General features: G+C 46.7%; 1 protein-coding gene across 3 annotated transcripts in view; it reads right to left on the bottom strand.

Moving 5' to 3' along the window:
- Window positions 1-24258, bottom strand: part of CALD1 (caldesmon 1) — a 221039-nt gene that overhangs the window by 109389 nt on the left and 87392 nt on the right. The window contains exon 1 of one of the 3 annotated variants that reach the window (XM_068278143.1): window positions 860-1056. The exons of the other annotated variants lie outside the window; for them this stretch is intronic. The gene's annotated coding sequence lies outside the window, so the exon portion shown is untranslated. Of the gene's footprint in view, window positions 1-859; window positions 1057-24258 lie in introns of those variants that run through there. 3 annotated transcript variants of the gene reach the window in all.

Raw genomic sequence — 24258 nt, 5'->3', positions numbered from 1 at the left:
AAAGTACGCCACGCTATTCGGCCAATCACAAGGCTTTGTGCAGTAGAGGGTGCTGTGATTGGAAAACTGTTCCCTATGAGGTTTCCTTCTGGGTCCCCTCAAGCAGACTAGCAACGAGTATAGAACTTTCACAGCTGATAACGTTTGAAAGAGACAAAGAGAACATTCTCAAAATGTATAAAATGAAAATCTTATTTCGTATTTAACATCCAGTCCAATCCTAATTCATACAATCCCCTCCAAGTTACACCCCACCATAGACATGAGATTAGACAGCTCTTGGGGATCTGGATTTAGCACCGGCACACAGTTTGGTGAGTGTGGCCAGACATGACGAGTACGATAGCTATTGGCAGAAGCGACCATTAAGGACCATTTCAGCTGGCGATCGGCCTGTGTTTGTACAGCAGTCACCAATCGGTCCTGCTTGTGCATTATAGAGACGCTAACAAAAAAGAGCCCCTGGGGGTACTTACCCCCTCGGTAGGGGGAAGCGTCTGGATCCTATTGAGGCTCCCCCCCCCCCTCCTCCATCCTCCTCCGTCCCACGGTAGTCTTGATGGGCTCCTCCGAAGCCAAAGCCGACAATTTGTCAAGTCAAGCTGTGGTGGAGTCGCAGTAGCGCCTGCAATATTTACCTTCCCCGGGTCCAGCGCAGTACCGGCTCCCCGATGGGCTAAGGTAGAAATAGCTGATCCCAATCGCATTATTTATCGTACTGTGTGTGTACTTAGCTATATCGGAGAACCAAGCCTTTATCTAGGAGTGGCTCTTCTTCACTGCCCCATCTATGGGACCAGACAATGGACTGCCCCATTCCAAGCCAGCATGCAGACATCAGCTCACATTGTGTACTCACTCTCTCTTGTATGCAGTCCCAGGTCTAGATACACAGGAAGGTGCCCTCCGCAATGTCAGCAGGCAAACACATCATACAAACACAATACGCTGCAGCAGAGGGAGCGCTTGTCTCTCTTCCGCCCTGGCTGGATGGAGTGGAAGTGCTACCAGAAAAGGAAAAGAGTTTTGTCCTTGTGTTTGTCTAAACTGTCCAGTCATTGGCTATGCTGGGGGTTTGGATGCCAGATCTGCTGCTCAGTTTCAGCATAGCTTCCTGTACAGCAAGGCTGGGCTGCCTGCAACTCCTCCACTGTGCTGAGGACTGAGAGGATATGGGATACGTTTCCTACAATGGCTGGCAAGGAATTCTGGGACATGCAGTACTTCAAATCAGATGTCTTTTGTATAGTCACACACTCTTAAGGTGCCCATACACTCGTCAGATTGGCAGCAGATAGATAAGAAATGCATCTGATGATCTATCTGATGCGTTTTTAGAACATTTTTTACCAGGATAGAATTCCAATAGAATTCAGTTTGAAATCTATTGAAATTCGATCTGATGGCATTTTTTTGCCATCAGATTTCCATTAAGGCCAATGCAAACTGATAAGCAATCTCATCAGATCGACCTAAATTTTCCACCCTGCCAGTTCGATGGAAATCCATCGAAATTGATCGAAATCGGCCATCGATCGGTCGATTGGCCAACCGATTTGCAATTGATCGCTCAATCGATCGATCGGGATCGATCGGTCGGCCAGAAAATCGGCTGAGTGTAAGGGCCCCTTTATTTTAACAAGGACATACATTCATTCAATGAGGTTTTAAAATCTGTAGTGTGTGCAGGGGCATAACTAGAAAACACTGGGTCCCCTGCAAAACTTTGGATGCCCCCCCATCTTCTCCTACCCCCTCAAAACAGAAATTGGAAAGGCAGGCCAAGCAGGATATAAAAATAATAGGTGCCCCCTATATAGGTAGCCAGGTATAGGTGTCCCCACTATAGGTAGCCAGGTAAAGGTGCCCCCAGTATAGGTAGCCAGGTATAGGTGCCATCATTATAGGCATCCAGGTATAGGTGTTCCCACTATAGGTAGCCAGGTATAGGTGCCCCCAGTATAGGTAGCCAGGTATAGGTGCCACCATTATAGGTAGCCAGGTAAAGGTGCCCCCAGTATAGGTAGCCTGGTATAGGTGTCCCCAGTATAGGTAGCCAGGTACAGGTACAACCATTATAGGTAGCCAGGTAAAGGTGCCCCCAGTATAGGTAGCTAGGTATCGGTGCCACCATTATAGGTAGCCTGCTATAGGTGTCCCCAGTATAGGTAGCCAGGTACAGGTACCACCATTATAGGTAGCCAGGTAAAGGTGCCCCCAGTATAGGTAGATAGGTATCGGCGCCACCATTATAGGTAGCTAGGTATAGGTGTCCCCACTACAGGTAGCCAGGTAAAGGTGCCCCCAGTATAGGTAGCCAGGTATAGGTGCCCCCAATATAAGTAGTCAGCTATAGGTGCCCCCAGTATAGGTAGCCAGATACCAGGTACCCCCTCAAAATAGAAATTGAAAAGGCAGGCTAGGTAGGATATAAAAATAAAGTAAAAAACATACTTACATTATAGGTAGCCAGCTATAGGTGCCCCCTTGATAGGTATCCAGATATAGGTGTCTGCAGTATAGGTAACCAGGTATAAGTGCCCCATGTATAGGTAGCCAGATATAGATGCCCCCAGTATAGGTAGCCAGGAATAAGTGCCCCATGTATATGTAGCCAGCTATAAGTGCCCTCAGTTTAGGTAGCCAAGTACAGGTGCCACCATTACAGATAGCCAGGTATAGGTGTCCCCGCGATAGGTAGCCAGGTATAGGTGACCCAGTATATGCTAGCCAGGTATAGGTTTTCCAGTATAGGTAGCCAGCTGTAGGTGCCCCAGGTATAGGTAGCCTGGAGGGGAAGCAGCAGGCAAATACAGCCATGGGGAGGGAAGCCGACTCCCCTCTCCATCACCTTGGGCCCTTCAGCGCTCCCCCTCAAGAATTAGAGCAGCAGATAGACAGGGAGACTTACCTCACTTCCATGTTCCATGCTCTGGATCTTCATGCACTGCTGGTCTTCTCTGTCTCCGCCGATCACTCTCACTTTTTCCACTAATGAGGAAGTAGAGAGTGAGTGGTGGAGACAGAGAAGACCAGTGCAAGTGAGCCTCCAGCACATGGAACGCGGAAGTGAGGTGAGTATCCCTGCCTGGCCGCTGCTCTAACTCTGGAAGGGGGATCGCTGAAAGGCCTGAGGTGATGGAGGGGGCAGTCGGCCCCCTCCCCGTGGCTCTGTGTGCCCGCTGCTCCCCCCTCCTGTGATGCACGCCGGCCGCAAAAACGTCCCTGTACGGGCCCAAGAGCCACGGACTCCCGACCCCCCCCCCCCCTCCCTGGCTTCTCCTGCATCCACTGCGGGGGTGATTGTTTCGCCCAAGTGTGTGGGTAATTCTATTTTTAAGAAAATTGAATGGTGTAGGGTTCATTGCCAATTTCTTAATTTACAGACCCATGAGGCACTGATTTTTGATTAAATAAAATTATCAAATTGGATGGTCGATTGGGCCGCAAAATCGATTGACGTATGGTCAGCTTATCACTTCAGGTTGTCACAGTCCGAAATGTTGGTGACTGGGCTCTTTCCTGTCCACAGACGCCCATCTCCTGACCCCACCCCTCCCCACAGATGCCCATCACCCGCATCACCCCTTCCCACAGACGCCCATCTCCTGACCCCACCCCTCCCCACAGATGCCCATCACCCGCATCACCCCTTCCCACAGACGCCCATCTCCTGACCCCACCCCTTTCCACAGATGCCCATCACCTGCCTACAGACGCCCATCTCCTGACCCCACCCCTTCCCACAGACACCCATCTCCTGACCTCACCCCTTCCCACAGATGCCCATCACCTGCCCCCACCTCTTCCCACAGACGTTCATCTCCTGACCCCAACCATTCCCACAGATGCCCATCACCTGCCCCACCTCTTCCCACAGACGCCCATCTCCTGCCCCCACCCCTTCCCACAGATGCCTATCACCTGCCCCCACCCCTTCCCACAGACGCCCATCTCCTGCCCCCACCCTTTCCCAGAGACGCCCTCTCCTGCCCCCGTGACCCTCACATCCTTTTTTTTTTGTATCCTGAGGAACATCGAGGAAAGGTCATTTATATCTGTAATGCCAAAATGCCACAGGACAATGAGCCGGGAATCTTTACTAAACTCCGCTGACATTTCACGCAGGCCAACACTGCTCTGCAGGAAAGTCATCCTTTATGTGTCGCTACCCAGTTACTTTCTTTTCAAGCTAAAGGTTAATATCTCCTGACATAAATCCTCCAAACACAAAACAGCTATAATATGAAGCCTTTAAAGAGGATCCAGGGTAGAACTTCATCCCAATCAGTAGCTGATACCCCCTTTCCCATAAGAAATCTTTACCTTTTCTCTAATAGATCATCAGGGGGTCTGTATGGCTGATATTGTGGTGAAACCCCTCCCACCAGGGTCGGACTGGGACACTGGGGACCCACCAAAGAAATTTCAACCTGGGGCCCACACATCCCAGGATTACGGTGAAAAAAGGGCGTGACCATGCACCGGAAGGTGGGCGTGGTCATGATGTATTATGGACAGGGCCAAATGTACATGATCTCAGCAGCATTGTAATTAAGAGACACTGCTGCCCAGCAAATCTTTGCACAAAGTCCCCTCCTTCAATATAAAGTAATGTCCTACTTTGCAGAGGTTGCGACCACATCGGGGCCCTTGAGCCAAAGGGGCCCTGAAGGGCCCTCCCTCAACTACAGTATTACCTCTCTATTGGTCCTGTGCTCATAATAAATCACTTCTATAGATACTTTTAACAGTGGTAAACATTAACGAGCTATTTCCCATCCCTTTGTTGCACCTCTGACACTGTAGTTGCCATTGGCAGGTTTTGGTGCGTCGTATCAATTGTTATGTATAGAGTGCTTGGGGGACCCAATTTGTAAAATTTTCATCGAGGCCCACAGCTCCTTAGCTACGCCACTGCTCTCAGCATGAGGGATTACAGCACTGAGAAGAGAATTTTTGTGCTGCAGGCAGCAATTGGAGCTCTGTCAGACAAGGAGTGGGGGCCCACCAGAGACCTGGAGGCTGGGCCCACCGAGGGAAAAACTGTACTACTGAGGCCCAGTCCGACCCTGCCTCCCATATTGTGATGTCATGACCATGGTTCTGACAGTTTACTGTCTGTGAATCTCATTGCATTGTAGGAAACAACAGCTTTTACAAACTGCCAAGCAAGCAGTATCTCACTCTGTGCCCAGAACTCTCAGTAACGAACATTCCGTGCAGATCACCTGACAGAACTAAAGCTATCACCACCAGTGATACATTTCAGAATGTAAGTCAGGGGGAGGAAAGATTTTACAATGGGCAAACACTGACTAAATAATCCATAAATTAATATTATAAACAATAAGCAATTTTGTTCATTATGTTATTTTCACTACAGCTCCTCTTTAAATTTAGATGTTGAACACACAGCAACTGCACTGCGTCCGTCAATTTTGCCGTTGATCCAGGCTGTGGTATATACAAAGAAAAAGGAAGTAGTTTAAACCAGATCTCTTGCATGTTTTAGACAGAAGATGTTTTGTAGATATAGCAAGACAGTTCTTCAGTTCAAATTAGATGAAAGGAAAATGGATATCTAGACCCATGCACTGATCAGACAAAATATCTGTGTCCTGTGGTATCTAACGATACCTATAATACATATAATACACTATCAACCTATAATATAGTGCAGCTCCCCCTGGTGGTCAGCCCTGGACTCCACAAGGCCTGTGAATGTCCTGTGGTATCTGACTATGGCCTCAATTCACTAAGCTTATCTCCTGTCTTTAATAACTCTTCTAGAGTTATCACCATGGTGATAAAGCATGTAGTATTCTGGAAACATTTTACCTCAGGCAAACCTAAAGTTAACTCTTCTGTCTTTAAGTTAACTCTTCAATCCTTAAAATAACTCCAGAGTTAAAGACAGGCTGGTTATTAACTGCGTGTGAAAATAACTACAGAGGAGGTAAATTAACTACAGAGGAGGTAAATTACATACAGAAGAGGTAACTTAAGGAATGAAGAGATAAAATAACTCTCACTGTGTGGAGGTAAGTTATCTCTTGCCTTATTATCTCCAGCATGATCTTAGTGAATTGAGGCCATATATCTATAATACATATAATATACTATCAACCTATAATATAGTGCAGCTCAGGCCTGGACTCCACAAGACCTGTCTGTGAGTGTGTCCTGTGGTATCTGATAATACAGTATATCTATAATACACAATTAGCCTATAGTATAGTGCAGCTCGCCCTGGTGGTCAGGACTGGATTTTACAAGACCAGAGAAGGTATCCTGTGGTATCTGACTATATTTATAATACATTTAATACATTATCAGCCTATAAAACATAACCCCTTCTCTGTCTGCACATCTACAAGGCATGTAACCCTTCTCTGCCTGCATAGCTACAAGACACATAACCCCTTCTCTCCCTGCATAGCTACAAGACACATAACCCCTTCTCTGCCTGCACATCTACAAGACACATAACCCCTTCTCTGCCTGCATAGCTACAAGACACATAACCCTTTATCTGCCTGCACAGCTACAAGCCACATAACCCCTTTTCTGCCTGCACAGCTACAAGGCACATAACCCATTTTCTGCCTGCACATCTGCAAGACACATAAACCCTTTTCTGCCTGCACATCTACAAAGCCAATAACCCCTTCTCTGCCTGCACATCTACAAAGCCAATAACCCCTTCTCTGCCTGCACATCTACAAGACACATAACCCCTTCTCTGCCTGCATAGCTACAAGACACATAACCCTTTCTCTACCTGCGCATCTACAAGGCACACATCCCCTTCTCTGCCTGCACATCTACAAGACACATAATCCATTCTCTGCCTGCACATCTGCAAGACACATAACCCCTTTTCTGCCTGCACATCTACAAGGCGCATAACCCTTCTCTGCCTACACATCTACAAGACACACCATCCCTTTTCTGCCTGCACATCTACAAGGCACATAACCCCTTCTCTGCCTGCACAGCTACACAACATTTAACTCTTTCTCTGCCTGCACAGCTACAAGCCACATAACCTCTTCTCTGCCTGCACATCTACAAAGCCAATAACCCCTTCTCTGCCTGCACATCTACAAAGCCACATAACCCCTTCTCTGCCTGCACAGCTACAAGGCACAAACCCATTCTCTGCCTGCACAGCTACAAGGCACAAACCCATTCTCTGCCTGCACATCTACAAGACACATAACCCCTTCTCTGCCTGCACAACTACAAGACACATAACCCCTTCTCTGCCTGCACATCTTCAAGCCACATAACCCCTTCTCTGCCTGCACATCTACAAAGCCACATAACCCCTTCTCTGCCTGCACAGCTACAATATACATAACCCCTTCTCTGCCTGCACAGCTACAAGGCACATAACCCCTTCTCTGCCCGCACATCTACAAGACACATAACCCCTTCTCTGCCTGCACAGCTACAAGACACATAACCCCTTCTCTGCCAGCACATCTGCAAGACACATAACCCCTTTTCTGCCTGCACATCTACATGGCACATGACCCCTTCTCTGCCTGCACAGCAACAAGACACATAACCCTTTTTCTGCCTGCACAGCTACAAGACACATAACCCCTTTTCTGCCTGTAAAGCTACAAGGCACGAAACCCATTTTCTGCCGACACATCTACAAGACACATAACCCCTTCTCTGCCTGCACATCTACAAAGCCAATAACCCCTTCTCTGCCTGCACATCTACAAGACACATAACCCCTTCTCTGCCTGCACAACTACAAGATACAAAACCCCTTCTCTACCTGCACATCTACAAGCCACATAAGCCTTTCTGTGCCTGCCCATCTACAAGATGCATTGCCTGCACATCTACAAGCCACATAACCCCTTCTCTGCCTGCACATCTACAAGTCACATAACCCCTTCTCTGCCCGCCCATCTACAAGACACAACCCCTTCTCTGACTGCACAGCTACAAGCCATATAACCCCTTCTCTGCCTGCACAGCTATAAGACATATAACTCCTTCTCTGCCTGCACAGCTACAAGATACATAACCCTTCTCTGCCTGCACAGCTACAAGACATAACTCCTTTTCTGCCTGCACAGCTACAAGATACATAACCCCTTCTCTGCCTGCACAGCTACAAGATACATAACCCCTTCTCTGCCTGCACAGCTACAAGACACATAACCCCTTCTCTGCCTGCACAGCTACAAGATACATAACCCCTTCTCTGCCTGCACAGCTACAAGATACATAACCCCTTCTCTGCCTGCACAGCTACAAGACACATAACCCCTTCTCTGCCTGCACAGCTACAAGATACATAACCCCTTCTCTGACTGCACATCTACAAGGCACATAACCCCTTCTCTGCCTGCACAGCTACACAACATTTAACTCTTTCTCTGCCTGCAAAGCTACAAGGCACATAACCTCTTCTCTGCCTGCACATCTACAAGCCACATAACCTCTTCTCTGCCTGCACATCTACAAAGCCAATAACCCCTTCTCTGCCTGCACATCTACAAAGCCACATAACCCCTTCTCTGCCTGCACAGCTACAAGGCACATAACCCCTTCTCTGCCTGCACAGCTACAAGGCACATAACCCCTTCTCTGCCTGCACAGCTACAAGGCGCATAACCCCTTCTCTGCCTGCACAACTACAAGGCACAAACCCATTCTCTGCCTGCACATCTGCAAGACACATAACCCCTTCTCTGCCTGCACAACTACAAGACACATAACCCCTTCTCTGCCTGCACATCTTCAAGCCACATAACCCCTTCTCTGCCTGCACATCTACAAAGCCACATAACCCCTTCTCTGCCTGCACAGCTACAAGATACATAACCCCTTCTCTGCCTGCACAGCTACAAGGCACATAACCCCTTCTCTGCCAAGACACATAACCCCTTCTCTGCCTGCACAGCTACAAGATACATAACCCCTTCTCTGCCTGCACAGCTACAAGACACACAACCCTAACCCCTTCTCTGCCTTCACATCTACAAAGCCAATAATCCCTTCTCTGTCTGCACATCTACAAAGCCATTAACCCCTTCTCTGCCTGCACAGCTACAAGGCACATAACCCCTTCTCTGCCTGCACAGCTACAAGGCACAAACCCATTCTCTGCCTGCACATCTGCAAGACACATAACCCCTTCTCTGCCTGCACAACTACAAGATACATAACCCCTTCTCTGCCTGCACATCTTCAAGCCACATAACCCCTTCTCTGCCTGCACATCTGCAAGACACATAACCCCTTTTCTGCCTGCACAACTACAAGATACATAACCCCTTCTCTGCCTGCACATCTTCAAGCCACATGACCCCTTCTCTGCCTGCACAGCAACAAGACACATAACCCCTTTTCTGCCTGTAAAGCTACAAGGCACGAAACCCATTTTCTGCCGACACATCTACAAGACACATAACCACTTCTCTGCCTGCACATCTACAAAGCCAATAACCCCTTCTCTGCCTGCACATCTACAAGACACATAACCCCTTCTCTGCCTGCACAACTACAAGATACAAAACCCCTTCTCTACCTGCACATCTACAAGCCACATAAGCCTTTCTGTGCCTGCCCATCTACAAGATGCATTGCCTGCACATCTACAAGCCACATAACCCCTTCTCTGCCTACACATCTACAAGTCACATAACCCCTTCTCTGCCCGCCTATCTACAAGGCGCATAACCCCTTCTCTGCCTGCACATCTTCAAGCCACATAACCCCTTCTCTGCCTGCACAACTACAAGACACATAACCCCTTCTCTGCCTGCACATCTTCAAGCCACATAACCCCTTCTCTGCCTGCACAGCTATAAGACATATAACTCCTTCTCTGCCTGCACAGCTACAAGATACATAACCCTTCTCTGTCTGCACAGCTACAAGACATATAACTCCTTCTCTGCCTGCACAGCTACAAGATACATAACCCCTTCTCTGCCTGCACAGCTACAAGACACATAACCCCTTATCTGCCTGCACAGCTACAAGATACATAACCCCTTCTCTGCCTGCACAGCTACAAGATACATAACCCCTTCTCTGCCTGCACAGCTACAAGACACATAACTCTAACCCCTTCTCTGACTGCACATCTACAAGGCACATAACCCCTTCTCTGCCTGCACATCTACAAGGCACATAACCCCTTCTCTGCCTGCACATCTACAAGGCACATAACCCCTTCTCTGCCTGCACATCTACAAGGCACATAACCCCTTCTCTGCCTGCACATCTACAAGGCACCTAAACCCTTCTCTGCCTGCACATCTACAAGCCACATAACTACTGGTGGATGGGATAGAATGAGATCAGGAAGTACTGGGGACATTTTCCATTTGCTCCATACTATATATGTAAACATATATACTGTATCTGAAAGAGTCTCTCAAAGCATCATAATAACAACAACAGTTCCATAAAACAAAGCGCTTGTGATTTATGCTGTGTAGTCATGCACATAATAGCGTAATAAGCTGGGATACAGAGAGCTTCAGCCTTTTTTACCTGTTCCATATTGTGTATTTTGGCAAATAAACGACAATTAAAATGCGTGTGGTGTTTGCGAGCAGATGATTTACAGCCACTCGGGAAAGAATTCTCACCGTTCGGCCTCATACACCCTGCAAGCGTTTCCCACCGCTGCAATCCATTCCTCAGCCAAGCGCCTTCCCCCGTTAGAGTAATGAGGCAGCTCTCCACTGCTTTCTGTAAACTGGCGATTTGTGCACAGTGAAGGGCTGAAACTTTACTCATTCCCGGACACGATTCTAGAGGGAACGCGAGTCCGGGGATTGTAAGAGAACCATTAGCTCATGTGAACTGGTGTTTTGTGTTTTATATTAGTCACAGCCCGGGCTTGCTTGTGTAAAGCTGTATGCGGAATAGTGATGTGAACCAACAGATATGATTCAGTTCTAATGTGATTTCTAAGACCGAATCCTTCTTTATCTTTTAAGGGATACCGGAAGTGACATGTGACATGATGAGATAGACATGTGTATGTACAGTGCCTAGCACACAAATAACTATGCTGTGTTCCTTTTTCTCTTTCTCTGCTTGAAAGAGTTAAATATCAGGTATGAAAGTGGCTGACTCAGTCCTGACTCAGGGCTGGTGCACACCGAGCGGCTTTTTCAGCGTTTCTGCAGCCGCTTGCGGCTGCGGATCCGCTTGGTCAATGTATCTCAATGGGGTGGTGCACACCAGAGTGGGAGGCGTTTTGCAGAAACGAATCCTCCCGGGGTGAGGCATTTTTTGGATTTCGGATGCGTTTCTGCCTCAATGTTAAGTATAGGAAAAACGCAAACCGCTCTGAAAAACGCCTGTTCAGAGCGGTTTTGCAGGCGTTTTTGTCACAGAAGCTGTTCAGTAACAGTATATGAAATCTACTACACCAAAACTGCTACACAAAACCGCAAAACGCTAGCTGAAACGCTACAGAAAAATAAGAAAAAGCGTTTCAAAATCTGCTAGCATTTTGCGGATCTGCTAGCTGGTTTTGGTGTGCACCAGGCCTTAGACAGGAAGTGACTACAGTTTGACCCTCACTGATAAGAAATTCCCCTTTTTATCTTTTTCTTGCTCTCAGAAGCCATTTTCTGCTAGGAAAGTGTTTTATAGTTGGAATTTCTTAACAGTGAGGGTCACACTGTAGTCACTTCCGGTCTGAGTCAGGACTGTGTCAGCCACTTACTTACCTGATATTTAACTCTTTCAGACAGAGAAAAAAAAGGAGCACAGCATAGTTATTTGTGTGCTAGGCACTGTACATACACATGTCTATCTCATCATGTCACATGTCACCTCAGGTATCCTTTAAAGGATAACAACATGTACATATATTTTTTTTTTGTTTACAATATTCAATTATAGAATATTTACACAGTGTTTGTCCGGTGTAAATTCTTTCCTCTCCCCGATTTACTTTATGAAATTTATCACAGGCAAGACCATCTTTAGTCCTGTCAGGTGCTGCTGTGCGAAATGTTTGTTTACTGAGAGTTCTGAAGCCAGTGAAAGTAATGCCTGGTCTCCCAGAACTGATCAGGCAATTTGGGCACCCTGCTAGTGATGGAAGTTTGGGCGCCGCCACAGGCACCTGTTGAATAAGCACCCGACACAATAACACGGTGGCGTATTGATTAGCGCTCTTGCCTTGCAGCGCTGGGTCCCCAATTCCAATCCCAGCCAGGGCACTATCTGCAAGGGGTTTGCATGTTCTCCCTGTGTCTGTGTGGGTTTCCTCTGGGCACTCCAGTTTCCTCCCACATCCCCAAAACATACAGATAAGTTAATTGACTTTCCACTAAATTGGCCCTAGACTATGATACATACATCACACCATACATACATAGACATATGACTATGGTAGGGATTAGATTGTGAGCCCCTCTAAGGGACAGTTAGGCCTTGTTCACATTAGGCAATGCGTATGGCCGTGCGTTAGGGACGCAAACGCACCTGATTGCACTCCATCCGCGATGCCGTGTGTCGCGCTGATGATCCCATTCATTACAATGAATGGGATCAGCAATGCGCTCTGCCAAAAAAGCGTGCAGCAGTGTGATAGCGCATCGCACTGCTGTGCAGCGCGCATATTCTGAGTGTCAGAAGTACTGTCCATGCACTTCTGATGTTTTTGCTGATCACATACTATATGCGCTGCTGAAATGTGCATGGCAGCGTGTATAGGGTTCTATTCACTAATCAGGGGTCCCCAAACGTTTTGGGTCAAGGGCTGGGTCAACGTACTTCAGACTGGGGGGCCGGAGTATACATAACATGATGTAGAAGTCTTTGCGGGCCAGACAGTGAAGCATACCCAGGTGACAACCTGCAGTCCAATTGGACAATAGTGTCGCCTGGAATTTGATTGGAAACCAGCAAATTACTGCTTTCTGGCTTCCATGTGGATGGGAGGAGCCAGAACTGCTATTCTATATGCAGGCCACCAATATTTAAAGATGTAGCTGACCGCATCTATAAGTAATACATTTTGTGTGTGGGGGGCCGGTAAAAAAGCCTCAGGGGGCCACATTCGGCCCGCGGGCCTTAGTTTGAGGACCACTGCACTAAACCGTGATGGGACAAATATCACACCGTTATCGAAGTTATCGCACATTGGGCTTGATTCACTAAACTGTGATAACTAATATCACAGCTGTGCGCGTTTTTGCGTTTTCTTGCGCAATCCCTAATTTTTGCCCACGATTCCGCAAGAAAATTCGCAATTGCGTGCAAAGAATCGCAATTGCGCAAAAACGTGCGTGAAAACACTAGTATGGCCGTGATATGAATTATCACGGTTTAGTGAATCAAGCCCGTTATCAAGGGTTAACACGCTTTATCAGAGTAGCATAGGAAGTGCTATGAACTTACAGTATGCCTGCTAATTGGCAATGGCACTCGTCCTGCCCTGAGCCCCTGCGGGTTCCTACCGCTCGCTATGCTATTCTTATAAGGCGTGTTAACTTTGATAATATGTGATAACTATTGATAACGTGTGATTCATTTGATAAGGTGTGATATTTGTCTTATAACCTTCGCACGATAACCTAATGCTGTTCGCGTGTAAACTTTTGTGAGTGGCAGAGTGCGTGATAACTGCTGTAATCAAGCCCATAGTGTGAAAGGGCCTAAAGTGACAAGATAATATACTCTGTACAGCCCTGCGGAAGATGTTGTGCGCTATATACACTAAATACTAAATAATAATAATAAATAGCGGGCACTAGGGCTGGCGTGGTCAGCTGTCTATCACTTACACTTTTTACATTTGTCGTCCTTTGTACCACTGTATGTATTTATTGTCCGGCGCTTTGTAATATGTTGGCGCTTTAAGGTGCACATTAAAGGGGAACTGAAGTAAGAGGTATACGGAGGCTGCCATATTTATTTCCTTTTAATCAATACCAGTTTCCTGGCAGCCCTGCTGGTCTATTTCTCTGCAGTAGTATCTAAAGTCAGATCTGACAAGACTAGCTGCATGCTTGTTTCTGGTGTTATTCACAGTCTGAAACACCTGATCTGCTGCATGCTTGTTCAGGGGCTATGGCTAAATGTATTAGAGGCAGAGGATCAGCAGGGCTGCCAGGCAACTGGTATTGCTTAAAAGGAAATAAATATGGCAGCCTCCGTATACCTCTTACTTCAGTTCCCCTTTAATGGTACAATTTTTTCATCAGATGCGATCTTTCGACGCAATTTAAACGACCGTAACTAATCGGAAGGCAATTATCGATTGTTCCCTTTAAAGGGACCCTGAGCAGTAGCTATAAATGAAATCAGTACTTACCTGGGGCTTCCTCCAGCCCCCCGTAGTCCGCGAGGTCCCCTGGCGTCGTCCTGGCTCCTCTCCCGGTCCCGCTGGAGACTTTGTTACCGGCAACACCCGGGCCGAGTGTCGGCCCAAAACCTCCTGAATGGTGATGCTCCGTGTCATCACGCCGGCCGCTACGTGTCATTGCGGCGGCCAGTGTGCCAGTCCTGCCCATGCGTGGTTCAGAGGTAGAAAACCGCGCATGCGCAGGACTGTCACGCCGGCCGCTGTTATGAGGAAGTCTCCAGCGGGCCCTGGAGAGGAGCCAGGAGGACGACCCCGGGGGACCTCGCGGCCTACGGTGGGCTGGAGGAAGCCCCAGGTAAGTACCGATTTCATTTTCATCTACTGCTCGGGGTCCCCGATTTAAGAACGTTTTACATTTCGATTCGATCATAAAATCTAACTTTCGGATAGATCATTCTTTTCCATTTCCAAACGATCAAAGAATAGTATCCCATTGATTTGCGCAACAAAACGGTGCAGTTTTCTATACAATTTGATCATAAAAAGTGCGTCAAAAGTAGTAAAGCAAAAAATTGTAAATTTAATGGGCACCTTTATAAATACATTAAATAATAATAATAGATTTGGTAAGATTGTACAATCAAGATTGTCATTAGTGGGCACTTATCGATCTGTGCATTAAGGTTGTCTATATACTGTATATCACCCGTCTATCTGCCTATAGGGTCAGATTTCAGCTATCGCTGTCAGTATATGGCCTCCCTACCGTGATTTGTCAGACACGATCAGTTCAGGGGGACGTTCACGTCTGGATATTTCGCGAGAGACGAAGGTTTGGGGGGAGCGTCTGCCATCTGCGATTTCTGCAGACAGCAGACGCTCTCCCCAAATTCCTGCAGAAAGGGGTGGTTTTTGTACCTTAGATCATCTGGAAAAGTGAAGAGGCAGAAATGTGAGCCTTGGCCAGCGCAGAATTATAGACAACAACACAGGAAATACCCAACTGGGAGGTCACAGCCCGTTCCATGACCTGCAACATTATCCCTGACCCCCGAATATGTTGTCTTTTCTTCATTAGCAGATTCATCTCCATGGATACTGCTTATCCCGCTCGACCCCCTTTCTTCCTGCGGGGAGATTTAAAGGGGCAGCGCGGAACAGGCTGAAGTGACGCCCAAATCAGATGCTTGTCAAGGACGTCATCAAAGTATTATTAGTATAGTGTTATGAGGGATTTCAGTACCTCCTACACATTACAGGATAAGTACTGCTAATTGTACCGCTTTTGACAAGACAAGACAAGACAAATAACATTTATATCGCGCTTTTCTCCTGGCGGACTCAAAGCGCCAGAGCAGCAGCCACTAGGGCGCGCTCTATAGGCAGTAGCAGTGTTAGGGAGACTTGCCAAAGGTCTCCTACTGAATAGGTGCTGGCTTACTGAACAGGCAGAGCCGAGATTCAAACCCTGGTCTCCTGTGTCAGAGGCAGAACCCTTAACCATTACACCATCCAGCCACTGCCTAAAGCTTTTAGACCCTAAAATCCAGAAAGAATCATATGGCCAAGGAGGTGACAGTATGTACAGTATAAGCTGTTACTCTATGCCTGTACTGATCGTAAACTAGCTGCAGTGTGGGGTGATCTCTGCAGCCTCCAGTATGTACAGTATAAGCTGTCACACTGTGCCTGCACTGAAAGTAAACTAGCTGCAGTGTGTGCTGGTACCTACTACCTCCAGTATGTACAGTATAAGCTGTTACTCTATGCTTGTACTAATCATAAGCTAGCTGCAGTGTGTGCTGATCCCTGCCACCTTCAGTATGTACAGTATAAGCTGTTACTCTGTGCCTGTACTGAAAGTAAACTAGCTGCAATGTGAGCTGGTACCTACTACCTCCAGTATATACAGTATAAGCTGTTATTTTGTGTCTAATGATAGTAAACTATTTGCAATGTATACTGATCTCTGCTACCCCCAGTATGCACAGTATAAAGCAAAGAAATGAACAGCGCTACTTAAAAACGGATGAGTGCCTACCTGCAAGAGAGTGCAAGCCCCACTTGTGGGATAAAATACACACACTAGCATACACATAACCTGTCTACCACTGGAGGATGTTGGTTTCCTGTAACAGCTTGCATGCAACTTGTTAAGTACTAGTCCCTCCCACTGCGGAGAAGTCATCCCCCTATGGGAGGGGACCTAACACTAACTAAATCCTAACCTATGCATATGCATAGCCTGGGTGCGCTACCAAGTAAAATCTAAAATTGCGCAAAAGGTGGATCAGCGCATCACCAGGCCACCTCCTCTGATTGTAGGCCATTCGGAGGCGGCCTGGTGATACGCTGATCCACCTTTTGCGTAATGCACAGTATAAACTGTTACTCTGTGCCTGTACTGATAGTAAACTAGCTGTAGTGTGTGCTGATCTCTGCTACCTCCAGCATGTACCGTATAAGCTGTTACTCTGTGCCTGTACTGATAGTAAACTAGCTGCAGTGTGTGCTGAATATTATTATTTAGTATTTATATAGTGCTGACATATTCTGCAGCGCTGTACAGAGTATATATATATATATATATATATATATATATATATATATATATATATATATAGTCTTGTCAGTAACTGTCCCTCACAATCTAGTCCCTACCATAGTCATATGTCTATATTGTGGAGTGTATGTATTGTAGTCTAGGGCCAATTTAGGGGGGGGGGGGGACCAATTAACTTATCTTTATGTTTTTGGGATGTGGGAGGAAACCCCAACTAAGCAGTTATTCTGTGTCTGTACTGGTTGTAAACTAGCTGCAGTGTGTGTCGTACTTTTTTTCTGGAATTGGGCTGTACAGAAGCTGTAAGTGGGTTCAGGAGAAGAGCTGTTCCCATTCCTGGCATTCTTTGTGATCTGATCCTTGCAGAGTGAGAGATGGCCTATAGAGCGTTCAGTTATTTCGCTTGCACCATATTGCATCCCATGGCGGGATTGGGTTTCAGCCGGCACACAGCCAGTGTAGCGCGGGGATGTGTGTGGTCCCGTGTGATCCTGCTGTGAGAAGATGGCACATTCCTGTGACAATTACGGGGTGTGGAGGTAAGCTGTGCTGTTAACATGGATTACAAGTGGAGCATTGCTTCACCGCAGAAAGTCTTGTGCAAGCAGCAGATATTGGCGGGATTGTCCTTGGAATGCCAGGCTACGCTGGCATCTGGCATCGCACCGCCACCTCCGGCGTTTACTAGCACGGTGTCGAAAGCTCATTCATCAGTGGTTAGAGCCAGACTCCCGCATCTAGCTCCTGCCAGAGGTCTAAGTCAACGCTTCCATAAGAGCAAGCTAGGCAATTGCCCAGGGCCCCAGAGCCTGTAGGGGTCCTCAAGTTTTGTTAAAGGGCGTCACTATTGAGGTGTGAGGTTGCGGCTCACACATACATAATAAAAAGGGCGCCTGGAAATTTCGGCGCTCAGAAAAGCCTATAGCAAAATATCGGTAAATTTACTGATATTATACAATTAAAAAACGTGTAAAGCAAGGTCGTAAAATATCAGTATTAAATACCGATATTTTACTATAACTAAACCTAGCCCTATTCTCACACAGAACCCTCCCCCTGACGCCTAACCCTAAGGACTGTTTCACACCAGAGCTGATTTTTGGCGTTTTGACGCAAAGTCAATACTTTGCGTTAATCGAGGTAAAATGAAAGTCCATAGACTCTTTCACATCGAATGCTGCGTTTTGGCGCGTTATGGTATGACGTAACCGAGAGCTTTTAATCCTCCGGCATCGGTGGTTTCCCATCGGGTGAATTAGAACTACCGCCACTAATCAGCGTCACACTGCAACATCCCGACGTCCACGCCGCAGATCATAACGCTTGCAGGAAATTGGCTCCTACAAGCGTTATGTAATGTAAGTGCCCTAAGACCTCCCACAAACACCCTACCTGCCGCCTACCCACCTGCCCCCCTCCCCCCCTTCCCGCACACACGCCTAACCTTAAGCCCTTCCCTCCACCACCAATTGCCACCCTGCCCGTTGAAATCGCAGCATTGAGCGATAATCTGGACGCCCGCTATTTATGGGGCACCCAAATTTCAACTCAATGCTACTTCAATGGGCACCTCGGACGGCGCTCAAATGTCTGCCGATAGCTGGCACCCAAATTGCACGCTCCCGCGGCGCACACCAGGTGATACCCAGAGGTTAATACAAAGTGCATGGTAGAGGGTTATAGGTTACCTCTCCGTCCTGGTGAAATGCAGGCAGGTTACAGTGTGTACGTGCCTAGCCTGCAGGCCAGGTGTGAAGACGAGGTGCCAATTGGTACATACAGGAGGCTAAAATAGGCAGAAGAAGATGAAGAGTGTGCGTGGTGAAAGAAGGTGAGATATAACGCTCCTCTGTGCAATCTGTACTCATAGGGAAAGGGGGCACAAACACCAACCCTAATGCTGGTATCAGGGAGTGTAGGCACAAAAGCCACCTAACACTGCTATCTGAGGAGTGGGAGCACTAAGACCATCTAGTAATACTGTTATATGGGGGTATGGGTGGCCCAAAACTCCGAGCCTGGCGGTTCAGGGCCTGGATGACACCTTTTTCTGATCCCAATCTTACCTTAGCAAAGAGGCTAGGTGGCCAGCAAGGGAAGCCAAATTTGCTATGTTGCCTAGGCCACCGAATACCGCTGTATGGGGGGAGAGGGGGTGTTTACAATTGCTCAGGGACCTATTTCACCTAAACCCAGCTCTGCTCCCCAGACTTGATTTACTAAATAATTTACATGGCTGGCAGTAGAGATATCAGTAACCACGACTTGTACGCAAACTTTTACGCAGATTGTATGCAGTTCAGGACTGGGCCAATCCAGATGGTCAGTAGATTAATTTCAATATCTCAGCTCCAAGTTGCATAGAGTTGGCATGAATGGTGCATGCAAACAGGAATTATTAGCATCTCTGTGACTAAGGGCTTGATTCACAAAGCGGTGCTAACTGTTAGCATGCCTATAAAAACCCCCTTAGCACGTCTAAACGAGCTTTTCGTGCACAAAACTTTATGCGCGCAAAACGTTACTCGCGCACTGCACAGAGTGCTAGGCGCTCCGCATGAAGTGCCCATTAAAGCCTATGGGACTTAGCAGGCATAGGACTTTGCGCGCGCAAAGTTAGTGCTCGATCTAATTGAGAAATCCGGTGCTAACCTACTTAGCACCCTGGTTAGCACGTCTAAAGACTTTAGACGTGCTAAGTAGGTTAGCACCGCTTTGTGAATCAAGCCCTATATCTACTATTTGGCCCACAGTCGAACCTCAAGCCCAACCACTGTCCAGCCTCCAGTCCAGCCCCAAGCCCAGCTTCCTGCCCAACCCACAGTCCAACCCCAAGCCCAGCTTCCTGCTCAACCCACTGTCCAGCCTCTAGTCCAGCCCCACGCTCAGCTTTAAGCCCAACCCACAGTTCAGCCCCAAGCCCAACCCACTGCCCAGCCTCCAGTCCAGCCCAAACCTAAAGTCCAGCTCACAGTCCAGCCTCAACCCCAGCTTCCTGCCCAACCCACTGCCCAGCCTCCAATCCAGCCCAAATCACAGCTTCCCGCCCAACCACAGTCCTACCCCCAATACAGCACAACGCGATTGTTTCGGCACCAGCACTGCATGCCTGATTTGGGCACCTGGAGTTTCAGTCGGGTGCCACACAAATTAGTAAGAAAAAAAAGGTAATTTAGCTAATGGCGATAGCCGAATTAGATGTCCCCCAGAGTGGTTACCACTTGGAGGGGGAATAATAATCAGCGTGGGCCTGGAGTTTGTGCAGTAGCAGAGTGAGCAGTTTTTCGCCTTAACCCTGCACCAAAATGGCCCACGCTTATAATGAATCCCAAAGCCCAGATTCCTTGACAACCAATAGTCCAGCCCCAAGCCCAGTCTCCAGCCTTGCCCTCAGTCCTGCCTGGACTCCTGCCCCTAGCCCAGCCCTCAGAGCAGCCCCCAGCCTCCAGAAGTCTGGAGATGTGCAGGAAGTTGTTGTCAGACACAATGACAGTCACTAGAGAGACAGATTGGAGAATGTTAAATACTTCTGCAAACTATAACTTTTGAAGGATGAAACATTTTAAAAAGGTATGAATTACAAATGTTACTCATATTCAATGCACAATCCAATGCAGCTTTGTGAAATTTTCCTTAAGACAATTCTCTGCCCATTAAATACAACCTCAGTTTTGCAATATTCATCTAATGTCTACTTCTGGCAAACCTCTCCATGAGACTAGCGTCCAAAACGCTAGAGAAACCGTGAAACCCGGTCTGATGCTAACATTTTTCTTGGATCCGAATTCTTTATGCAACAACATCTGAACTATTCCATAAAAAGATCCACAACAATGCTGAGATAACTTGCGAGCTGAAACCAATTACTCCGCTCTATTACAACAACTGCTCTGTATTAGGATGCAAAGCTGTGTTGTCCTAAGATAATCATCTACGATCAGCAAAACAATTCTTTTATTCGCCCTGTAGGGATTGGCGGAGACAGAATGTTCTGGTGTCGCTGTTTAATAGTCATGTCATACAACAGATAGCGATCGGAACGCTAGCGTCTACTGAACAGTTTATAGTGGTTTGGAAAGCGCACTATCCAGGCCCAATCGTGGGTGTTTTTTGCGTTATAGGACACACTACTGAAATTTCAACAGAACAGATGAAAATTCTGAAAAACTACTCTTAAAAATGTACCCGAGGCGTTATGTGACATGATGAGATAAACGCGTATGTACAGTGAAAAAATATTAAATAACCAGGCTGTGTTTTTTGGGGTTTTTTTTTTTGCTGACGGAAAGAGTACATTTTCAGGCATGCAAGAGACAGCTTCTGTGTTGTCGGTAGTTTGTCAGGAATATAGCCTCACTGATAAGCAAATTTCAGCCATAAAAGTTTTCCTGGCAAAATACAACTTCTGAGCTAGGAAAAGGTAAATCGTTCATGTATTTTGTTTCTGAGACACTTATGGTGTGTACACACTTGAAAGATAAATTAAAGATATCAGACCAATTTTACCCCCTTCCATGTAGTATGAGAGCCATACTCTACACAGTATATTCTATGGAGCTGAACTCCCCATCGGATAAAAATCTTTGCAAGATGCTGCACACAAATATGCTGTACACATTCAAAAGATCAGTATCTGCAAAAGATCAGTTCCTGCAAAATGCATTCATAGTCTATGATATCTGCAGATCCTCAACAACACCTTGTTTAACTGACGTTCATCTGACAATCATCTACAGATCTGAAGATCCATCCTGGTGGATCTGATCTGTAGACGAATGTCTGTTAAACAAGGTGTGTATGATGATCTGCAGATCTCCTAGACTATGAATGCATTTTGCAGGAACAGATCTTTTGCAGATACTGATCTGTTGCATGTGTACAGCATCTGTGTGTGCAGCATCTTGCAAAGATTTCTGTCTGATGGGGAGTTCAGCTCCATAGAATAGACTGTGTAGAGTATGTCTCTCATACTACATGGAAGGGGGTAAAATTGGTCTGTGATCTTTCATTTATCTTTCAAGTGTGTATGTAGCATAAATAGGCATAGACAATGAAACACTCAATCTACTTTGTAAATGTTTAAATATAAAATAAAACCATGGGATATCTAAAAAAAAAAAAAGTCATTTTTAGGATTAGGAGGATAAATACAATTGTCTATCTCACCAGTTCATCCCTGGTTCACTTTAAGACCCCTTTTACACTTGGATTGTAAGTGTGCATTGCGTTACCCTGTTTTACTGCGGTGCGGCAATGCAAGTCAATGGGGCCTAGCTCACATACTGCTTGTGCCGGAAGTTGTCCGATTTCTGCCGAGAAGTCAGAAGCACGTTACAGTATGACTTTGTCTATGCAATATCAGCAGAAGTCATTGGAGTCAATGGACGATGCAGGAATTCACAAAATTGTGATAACTGATATCACAGTCGTTTTAACGCGTGTAACGGTTTTCGCACACAATCGCAAATTTTAGCGCGCAATTGCGAATTTTCTGCACGCAAACGTGAAAATTTGTGATTGCACGCGAAAACCAGATATCAGTTATCACGGTTTAGTGAATCAAGCCGTAGTGTGCAAGACTGGCCTAAATGGGATTGAACATAAAATTTACTAAGAACTGGACAACAGAGGGCAACATTTATATTTTAAAATAGATACCAGGCTGGATGGACAGACGGTGTCCATTCTCCTCAACCAGCTCGCCATGAACATTTCGCAAAATACTCACCTCCCGCCATCCATTCAGGTCCTACAGCACCATCACCGCTGTCCATTGGGGACCATTCACACTGCAAACACCGGTATACAGAGCCGAGCAGAGAGAGAAGCATCAGGCTACAATTGGTTTGCAATAGGCCAATGAGAATCATGGTCTATGTGTGGAGATGGTGCCCGGGGGAGCGGGGGGGAGGAGGTGTGTGTGTTTGTGTGCGAGAGAGGCTCCAGCCTCACGGCGCAGTGTAGTAGGGGCGCACAACTCACAGCACAACGAGTTGTTGCTGTAACGAGGCTAAAACTGACCATGTTTGTTTTGATGGGAAGGCAGTGTGCAGTCGTTCTTTAAATGTCTACAATGCACATTTGAAGGCCACATAAAATGGCAAGGAGGGCTGCATTGGGCCTGAGAACCTTGTGTTTGACACCTGTGCCTTAGAGAAAAGGAAATGCCTTGAGGGACCCGGCGGCAGACACCATTTGCTTTAGGACCTATCAAAGTTTTGTTGGGATGCCCTCTGATTTCCAGCTACCCCACTGATTTCTCAGAGAAGGTTAGAGTCCCAATATAACCCTTTAGTGTGTGACGCAAGCTACTTTGAACCATGAGCTGTACAGGTTATGCCATTTTCAGAAGTTCTAAAAAGCAAGGGGACACATCCCCTGAAACAGAAACAAGATGGCCAATAGGTGAAGCAGTAACAAGATGGCAGTCAGCACAAAGAAGAGATAAGATGGCTACCCCCATGAAACAGAGACAAGATGGCTGCCTCCATGAAACAGAGACAAGGTGGCTTCCAACATGAAACAAAGTCAAGTTGGCCTTCCTTGTGAAACAGAGACAAGATGGCCACCCCTGTGAAACAGAGACATCCACCCCATGAAACAGAGACAAGACAGCGGCCCCATGAAACACAAACAAGATGGCCACCCCTAGGAAACAGAGACAAGATGGCGGCCCCATGAAACAGAGACAAGGTGGCGGCCCCATGAAACAGAGACAAGACAGCGGCCCCATGAAACACAAACAAGATGGCCACCCCTAGGAAACAGAGACAAGGTGGCGGCCCCATGAAACACAGACAAGATGGCCACTGCTAGGAAACAGAGACAAGATGGCGGCCCCATGAAGAGGACACAGTACATTCACAACTGTGACCACCAGGTGAGGTGACAGTTTGCAGAAGTAAAAATAACACTATTTAGGTATGTAGAGCATGGCAGTGATCAGATCAACGGAAGAAAATGTTTCTATAAGCCAATTCTTTTTGCTCTGGTTGGAATTTTTGGCAATGGGAACTGCTGCCTCGCTCCGCAGACAATAAAATATTGATTGGCCGTGATTTCAAACACGCCATTTCTCACGGAATCTGTTTATTTGTTTAGTGTTCAAAAAGCAACAAAGTCTCAGCTGGTGAGAAAATATCGACTTGGGAAAATACACTCCATCATTTTTATGAAGTCGCCCTCCGCTGCCAAAAAAGGTTACAGACCTATACTGCATTTTTCTGGAAGAACTCCCTTGTCCAAAATTATCCTCAGCTTTGCTTTTGGGAACGGGACGTGTTTGACAGGACCTCAAATTCTGTTACGCTTTGCTGAAAATCGTGATGTTCTTATAAACAAAGCAAAACAAAAACAAGACTTATCTTTTTCGGCAGCG

The sequence above is a fragment of the Hyperolius riggenbachi genome, chromosome 3 (assembly GCF_040937935.1).
Source record: "Hyperolius riggenbachi isolate aHypRig1 chromosome 3, aHypRig1.pri, whole genome shotgun sequence".
Taxonomy (NCBI): Eukaryota; Metazoa; Chordata; class Amphibia; order Anura; family Hyperoliidae; genus Hyperolius; species Hyperolius riggenbachi.
This window is presented reverse-complemented; position numbering and strand designations above follow the sequence as displayed.